Source organism: Montipora foliosa, chromosome 1 (genome assembly GCF_036669935.1).
Source record: "Montipora foliosa isolate CH-2021 chromosome 1, ASM3666993v2, whole genome shotgun sequence".
Lineage (NCBI taxonomy): Eukaryota > Metazoa > Cnidaria > Anthozoa > Scleractinia > Acroporidae > Montipora > Montipora foliosa.
The window spans coordinates 25797176-25806200 of record NC_090869.1 but is presented as its reverse complement, the minus strand read 5'-3'; positions in this window follow the sequence as shown (position 1 = coordinate 25806200).

The window sequence follows — 9025 nt, the reverse complement described above, 5'->3', positions numbered from 1 at the left end:
AATTAAATACACAATATTTAAAGATGTATTAATAAAAAGGAAAAGCCGCTGTACAAAATGCGGCCCTCGATTCTCTTTTAAAACCAGTAAACTCAGTGGTACGGATAAAATTAGCTAGCGCATTCCGCAACTTAGCTGATACGTAAGAAAAAGAACTAAGACCATGACTGGTTCTTCATTGTAGGTTTATTGACGGACAGAATGTACACATAAGCAGGAAAACCCTTAAAAAAAAAACATACTTTTATACAGTGATATGAGGAAATTTTGAATGCGCTTATTGCATAGAGATGTAGAGTTTGACTTAAGTGGTAGGAGGACAGGTTATTTGCGAACATAAATCTCAGTATTTTCTTACTGACATTATACCGTTTCTTTGACAAGAAATACAAAGATAACCGCGAAAAAAGGCACTACTTTGTCGCGAATTTTCTATAATAGAAACTTGTTCAGAAAGCAAAAGTCTACGTTAACAGCACACACCAAGCCTACTCCTTAGAGTCTGGCTAGAAATCTTCTACTCACTTTTTCCTCCTGCCGCGCTACAGCCATTTGATGAGGGCCAGTCTCGTACTTCTCAAGTTGCCTCGTTGATGCTCATAAAGAATGCTGGGTAATTGTGTCATTCCATTACAAGGGAAGAGCCCCGATTCTCATTTCATTGATTTTTTACAAGTGTCGGGCCACCTAGTCCAACCAGCAAAATACAGCGTCGATTGACGTTTTCAAGTTTGAAAACTTGCCCAAATTGTATCGGTAGGTGCTGCAATTCGTCCACAGAAAGGCCCGAGAGACAACTTCACTCGTGAACCGCCATGTTTACAACAGAGCATTTTAGGCGTCCCAGTCTGCATGAAACCATCTCTGACCTCTGTCTTGAGAAGACCAGACACGCGCGCTTCTTACCTCACGAGTTTACGCCTGTAGAATCTGTTTAACTGAAATGTCAATTCCTTGTAACTGAACCAGCATCATAATTTTTTTTTTTTTTTTGGTAGGCTACGTATCGAAGTGCCAGAACGTTTACGCATGCGCTGACGGAATGTTTGAACAAGAGAGAAAAACGCAGTACCTCCAGACACCGGCGCTGGAGCGTCGTACCAAACGAGTCATCCCGGGATTTCGGCCCGTGCGATCGCTTTTGGACGCAGTTGGCCCTTCGCTGCTTTCTGCTACCGACCTTGCCTCCCGGTACGGCATTGAGGGAGAGATATGTCGGCCCCTAAACCATATGTGACAAATCCCACGCCTACTCACAGCTCCAAACCGCCCTTGTCAATTTAACGTAAGAATTCGATCGCTTATATATTCAAATGGAAAGTCATTTTCGCTGTCTTGTGGTAAGCACTGAAGTCGCAGATTACAAAGTGTGCGCACGCGCCCTACTAAAAGTAACTTACATAAACTTTATTTCATCTCGAATTTCAGAATAACTGCAAGAGCTTATGTCTTGGAGACATTACATTTACAGCTAAAAAACATAGCCTGTACAGGTACATAATTAAATACACAATATTTAAAGATGTATTAATAAAAAGGAAAAGCCGCTGTACAAAATGCGGCCCTCGATTCTCTTTTAAAACCAGTAAACTCAGTGGTACGGATAAAATTAGCTAGCGCATTCCGCAACTTAGCTGATACGTAAGAAAAAGAACTAAGACCATGACTGGTTCTTCATTGTAGGTTTATTGACGGACAGAATGTACACATAAGCAGGAAAACCCTTAAAAAAAAAACATACTTTTATACAGTGATATGAGGAAATTTTGAATGCGCTTATTGCATAGAGATGTAGAGTTTGACTTAAGTGGTAGGAGGACAGGTTATTTGCGAACATAAATCTCAGTATTTTCTTACTGACATTATACCGTTTCTTTGACAAGAAATACAAAGATAACCGCGAAAAAAGGCACTACTTTGTCGCGAATTTTCTATAATAGAAACTTGTTCAGAAAGCAAAAGTCTACGTTAACAGCACACACCAAGCCTACTCCTTAGAGTCTGGCTAGAAATCTTCTACTCACTTTTTCCTCCTGCCGCGCTACAGCCATTTGATGAGGGCCAGTCTCGTACTTCTCAAGTTGCCTCGTTGATGCTCATAAAGAATGCTGGGTAATTGTGTCATTCCATTACAAGGGAAGAGCCCCGATTCTCATTTCATTGATTTTTTACAAGTGTCGGGCCACCTAGTCCAACCAGCAAAATACAGCGTCGATTGACGTTTTCAAGTTTGAAAACTTGCCCAAATTGTATCGGTAGGTGCTGCAATTCGTCCACAGAAAGGCCCGAGAGACAACTTCACTCGTGAACCGCCATGTTTACAACAGAGCATTTTAGGCGTCCCAGTCTGCATGAAACCATCTCTGACCTCTGTCTTGAGAAGACCAGACACGCGCGCTTCTTACCTCACGAGTTTACGCCTGTAGAATCTGTTTAACTGAAATGTCAATTCCTTGTAACTGAACCAGCATCATAATTTTTTTTTTTTTTTTGGTAGGCTACGTATCGAAGTGCCAGAACGTTTACGCATGCGCTGACGGAATGTTTGAACAAGAGAGAAAAACGCAGTACCTCCAGACACCGGCGCTGGAGCGTCGTACCAAACGAGTCATCCCGGGATTTCGGCCCGTGCGATCGCTTTTGGACGCAGTTGGCCCTTCGCTGCTTTCTGCTACCGACCTTGCCTCCCGGTACGGCATTGAGGGAGAGATATGTCGGCCCCTAAACCATATGTGACAAATCCCACGCCTACTCACAGCTCCAAACCGCCCTTGTCAATTTAACGTAAGAATTCGATCGCTTATATATTCAAATGGAAAGTCATTTTCGCTGTCTTGTGGTAAGCACTGAAGTCGCAGATTACAAAGTGTGCGCACGCGCCCTACTAAAAGTAACTTACATAAACTTTATTTCATCTCGAATTTCAGAATAACTGCAAGAGCTTATGTCTTGGAGACATTACATTTACAGCTAAAAAACATAGCCTGTACAGGTACATAATTAAATACACAATATTTAAAGATGTATTAATAAAAAGGAAAAGCCGCTGTACAAAATGCGGCCCTCGATTCTCTTTTAAAACCAGTAAACTCAGTGGTACGGATAAAATTAGCTAGCGCATTCCGCAACTTAGCTGATACGTAAGAAAAAGAACTAAGACCATGACTGGTTCTTCATTGTAGGTTTATTGACGGACAGAATGTACACATAAGCAGGAAAACCCTTAAAAAAAAAACATACTTTTATACAGTGATATGAGGAAATTTTGAATGCGCTTATTGCATAGAGATGTAGAGTTTGACTTAAGTGGTAGGAGGACAGGTTATTTGCGAACATAAATCTCAGTATTTTCTTACTGACATTATACCGTTTCTTTGACAAGAAATACAAAGATAACCGCGAAAAAAGGCACTACTTTGTCGCGAATTTTCTATAATAGAAACTTGTTCAGAAAGCAAAAGTCTACGTTAACAGCACACACCAAGCCTACTCCTTAGAGTCTGGCTAGAAATCTTCTACTCACTTTTTCCTCCTGCCGCGCTACAGCCATTTGATGAGGGCCAGTCTCGTACTTCTCAAGTTGCCTCGTTGATGCTCATAAAGAATGCTGGGTAATTGTGTCATTCCATTACAAGGGAAGAGCCCCGATTCTCATTTCATTGATTTTTTACAAGTGTCGGGCCACCTAGTCCAACCAGCAAAATACAGCGTCGATTGACGTTTTCAAGTTTGAAAACTTGCCCAAATTGTATCGGTAGGTGCTGCAATTCGTCCACAGAAAGGCCCGAGAGACAACTTCACTCGTGAACCGCCATGTTTACAACAGAGCATTTTAGGCGTCCCAGTCTGCATGAAACCATCTCTGACCTCTGTCTTGAGAAGACCAGACACGCGCGCTTCTTACCTCACGAGTTTACGCCTGTAGAATCTGTTTAACTGAAATGTCAATTCCTTGTAACTGAACCAGCATCATAATTTTTTTTTTTTTTTTGGTAGGCTACGTATCGAAGTGCCAGAACGTTTACGCATGCGCTGACGGAATGTTTGAACAAGAGAGAAAAACGCAGTACCTCCAGACACCGGCGCTGGAGCGTCGTACCAAACGAGTCATCCCGGGATTTCGGCCCGTGCGATCGCTTTTGGACGCAGTTGGCCCTTCGCTGCTTTCTGCTACCGACCTTGCCTCCCGGTACGGCATTGAGGGAGAGATATGTCGGCCCCTAAACCATATGTGACAAATCCCACGCCTACTCACAGCTCCAAACCGCCCTTGTCAATTTAACGTAAGAATTCGATCGCTTATATATTCAAATGGAAAGTCATTTTCGCTGTCTTGTGGTAAGCACTGAAGTCGCAGATTACAAAGTGTGCGCACGCGCCCTACTAAAAGTAACTTACATAAACTTTATTTCATCTCGAATTTCAGAATAACTGCAAGAGCTTATGTCTTGGAGATATTACATTTACCTTTTTTATGAGTGACGTTTCACTGGCTGCGGAGGAATACAGCTCATCTTCGAGGTGCCCTTTTAGAAAGGTCATCGCGTGCCAAATCTCGGCTCATTAGCTCTTTATCTCACAGAGATACGGCCCCTTTCATCTGATCTTCTTAAACACGCCGTTCTAGTCTGCGTACTTGCATGTTTACCCTACTGTTGCATTATGGGTAGTACTTTGCCGCCTTCGAAGGGGATCCCCAGCAAATAAACAAGACTCAGTTATAGTAAAGTCTCCATTGGGGCCACGGAATTGAATCCAAACACAGCACAACGCAAGGCAAAGGGGTTCTGAGTCCCACTGCTGTGCTTTTTTTCCAAAGCTTTCAACAATTTACGCCGCCAGCGGCTTGGAAACTTCACCATAACTTGACTCCGTCTGGCTCAAGAGGACGGCAATTCAAGCATTGCCAACCTCGTAACACCCCTTAGTTCTTCAAGAGGTGAACGTGACTTGCGGGCTTCAAGACTTAATGATGTCTGTCCACCACCAGACGGAGAAATCGCTCGGCAACAGCCCAACAAATGCCGTCTTCGTCAACAACTATCAATTGATCGTGACAGTTGAGATCGAGTATGCCTGGGCCAGCAACTTCACCTTGCAAGTCTTTCTGGGATTACAACGCACTTTTAAAAGTTACTCAGCAAGGCAAAGTACATTGTGGCTGGAATTTGGACCTTTCACATCGCAAACTAACCCCATTTTCGCTGCCTGTCTTTGGCTCTAGAAAGCAATGGATTTTGTAAGGACTGGAACTGATTACTGGAATGGACTCTTGGATAACCACGCTACATCGATTAATTCAGCCTTCGGTTTCACGTGCTACGGCTCGGCAAAACGGTATGTGCATTTCACTTTAACCCTGACAAGCTCTGCTGTTATTTTATTGCCAGTAGGCGTCTCTTTTTGGTCAGCGAAACAAAACGAGACAGTACATGTAGTATCCATAAAATATTGGCTGGCTGGCGGGCTGGCTTGGACTAATTTTATCTTGATAAAATCTATACTTTTGTAGGCTTAAAACTTGAAATCCAAAGCTACTTAATGTTGTATTATCTTCATTTGATTGAAAGGTGTTTATACAAATAATGTCAAGGCTATTTCTCTTGCGGCCATCCAGTCATTTGAATAAAAAAAGATTGAAAACCTTAGTAGGTGCCTATTTTCGTCCGATGTTTCTTTTGCTCAAAATTATTTCTTATCAGTTGAAGGGCTAAACTGCTCAGGTATATTTAATATCATGATATATTTTATAGTTAAGCAATCCAGACCTTCAATAATGAATAAAATTGATGAAAACTTAAAATCGGCAGAAAAAGGCACTTCCGCTCTTTTTCTCCTGACCGTTTCAATTCCTTGTAAAGACCAGTATCGGCATTAAACCTCACATCTGAAAGTATTTGATAAAGTGGACAGATGCTTTTTATTTGAGAACGGCAAGCTTTAAAGGTAAGGAAAATTTTCTCCGTTATTTCTATTTTACATAGAACGAATACTCCAATCGGACCTATTTCTTGCGAACCAGTTTGTTCAGTCGTTCCGACGTTTAAAGAAGATGATAAAATAGCCTTCAACGGCCAAACAAAATAAAAAATACACTGCAAAATGTCGGTTTCCAGACTCTACGACAAAGCTAAACATTTTAAAATCAAAGAATAGCCTTAAATTATTAATCTAGCTTAGGCGGTTAACGTTAGGCCTAATAATTTTTCAGCAGCGATATTCTATTAGAGACTTAAATAAATGTGTTTTAGAGGGTGCGGTGTCTTGATCTTCGGTGGTGAAACGGAAAGAAGCGGTTCCTATAGAATAGAAGCTCCGTGTTCAAATCCACTCCACGGATATGATTTTTAATTTCTCACGATGTGGTTACTTGTGGTGTAGATCGCGACACACGCAGGGTCAAGGGGGCGATCCACATAAGACTTCACCCTAACAACTTCAACAGGGATAGTGGAATATAAATTCCGGAAACATGGATGCAAGAAACACAACAACAGGAGAACCGTACGATAGCGGACCGCCGCAGGAATAACACACCGAAACATCGACGATCGAAATGCACCAATCACAGCTGCTGAAAACCAACCAATCACAGCGGAGACTCCTGCTTAAAAGGTGACGCGTAACCAGTCGAACTCATCGCCTGATGACGACTAGCAGTATGCAGTTGAAATGTCGCGATCCACACCACAAGTGACCACATCGTGAGACAAAAGAGAACACTTTATCATTATTGTACTTCACCACGATGAATAACAGCAACCTTTTTTACGACATTAAGTCGTATGTTTTCAGGTCTCCCATCCAGATACTAACGCCGCCGGTTAAGGTTTAACTTCAGAAAACTTTTGTCTTGAAAAGCTGTCAGACGCTCAGACTACTCGCTAAACTTGCTGTAAAGAAGAAGTTGAAAGGAACTTCATGTCAGCCTCGCAGCTAATACTTCTCGATTCCCTTTTATTTTATTCAATCTTTCTGCGTTTACTATTTTACTGAACCACGTCATGACGTGTCTTCTCAGGGAGTATTTACCAAAGACGTCTACCATGGCACTATAATGATTTATTTTACGACACAAAAACAATATCGTGTACTATTAGAGCTACATATTACGCAAAGACAACTTGAATCTCCTGAAAAACAAAACGCAGTTCAGTTAACCTGTGTCAGGTTACTGCACTACCACACGTACGCAATGCCTGCCTATTTTTGTAATATCTCGTATCTGAACAATTTGCCATTAAAACCATTCAGTTTTGCACAAAATTGAATGAGGAGGGAGGGGAGAGAAGCAATGAAGACGTCAAAAGTGCTAATCTTCCCAACTGTTTTGTCTATGATTGTAGTTTCTAGGATTTCCAATTCAAGATCGCCCTCGATCATGCACGAAAACCTGCGGAATGATGATTTGGTCAAAAAAGAAGCACATGACCTAGAAGCGTGTAACTTGCAACTCTTTTCGTTCGAACTATTAAAGATGGGGCTTTTAGGACACCAATTTTATGCCCAAATATGGACAAAAATAAGATCGAAGATGCGTGAGCGGGAAAATGCCCGAGCTAAGTTACATCCAGATAAGGAAATTTTTAAACTAAAAAAACACTAGCCTCCTTGCAGCCGTTTTTTGTGTCGGTCCCATTCTCCGTCCCCACAAACGTCTGCTGAACCGAGCTGGGCATGCCATTCCCATTGTGTTAGAATATCCAATCAGGGTCGAGCTATTGTTGCAAGATAGCCAATTGTAAAGCAGCTTATAAAATGTTAGAAATTTACGCGCGAAAACTCTCAAAGGTATTCGATGTTTAAAATGTTGTGTTTATCGGTTTCGTATGGAGGTTAATACACCAAAAAAGCTTGTTAATGGTGACCTCGATGCTATATATGTGGTAGTACTCCTCCTGTCAAAGAAAGGATAAAAGTATTTGGGAAAACAGCTCACGATCTTCCAAAGGTAATTAAATCCGCGTTATCCCTCGACGTCAACGTCTACTCCGAAAATGACTTGTTTGTGTGTACAAACCCATGTTATAAACGCCTTCTTAAACTTGAGAAGTTAGAGAAAAACATCTTTGACTTGAAACAAGAACTCACGAGCGGTTTTGATGGTAATGTGGAGACAACCAGGGTGAAAAGATTACGAAAAGATCCAGACACTGTTCCAGAGTGTTCAACGACAGCTCAGAACAAGCTTAGTCCTGGGGTGTCAAGATCTCTGAAGTTTGTCTCTCCAGCACCTACCACTTGTACTTCTTTTACTTACAATCAAAACAGAGCGTTCCAGAAGCCGTACCATGTAGTCTACAATGCTTTTGGGCATTTAAAGGATCCTGGTATCGGGGTATCTACTCCTGATTTGTCCTCGCTTCGTCCTTTGTTAACTTCAACACCGATAAGTAAGCCGGGCAATAACAATGTTCGTACTGAGACGAAGGTAAAAGTTATCGTCGATTACCCGTCGAAGACGGCTAGTAAGACGCTTGAGCCTTGCTATGAGGCTCTTGGAAAAGCCTTAGTTCACGGTCCTCCAGAAAGACTCGCAAGTGCTGTTGTAAAATGCGAACCTGTGGTGAACATAGTAATCAAACATGTTTTGCGAAAAGTATTGAGGGAAGTGAATGATTTATGTTCACGGAAAAATCCATCCTTATTACGGACAGCTTCCAAAGAAGATTTAACGAAGTTTAGTATGGAGGATATGTACCAAGAGTGGAAGGAAAGGGCGCCGACATTATTTTATTTTAGTGTGCTGTAGAAATTTACAATTTAGGCTGCACATGCTTTTATTTGATCTACACAGTGGTTTACTGAGGAAATTGAAAATCTGACAAATTATGCAAATTAATTGATGTCAACCCTGGGATTATTTAATGTACAATGACATAGTTTTCCACTGAAAACATTTCCATTGCTAAAATACACAGTATGATAATTGTTTTGTTGCTCAAATGCACTATTTCCAAAATTAGAAACAAAATTTGTCACACGCTGACGAAAAAATAAATTATGTTAAAACAGTCTCAGATTT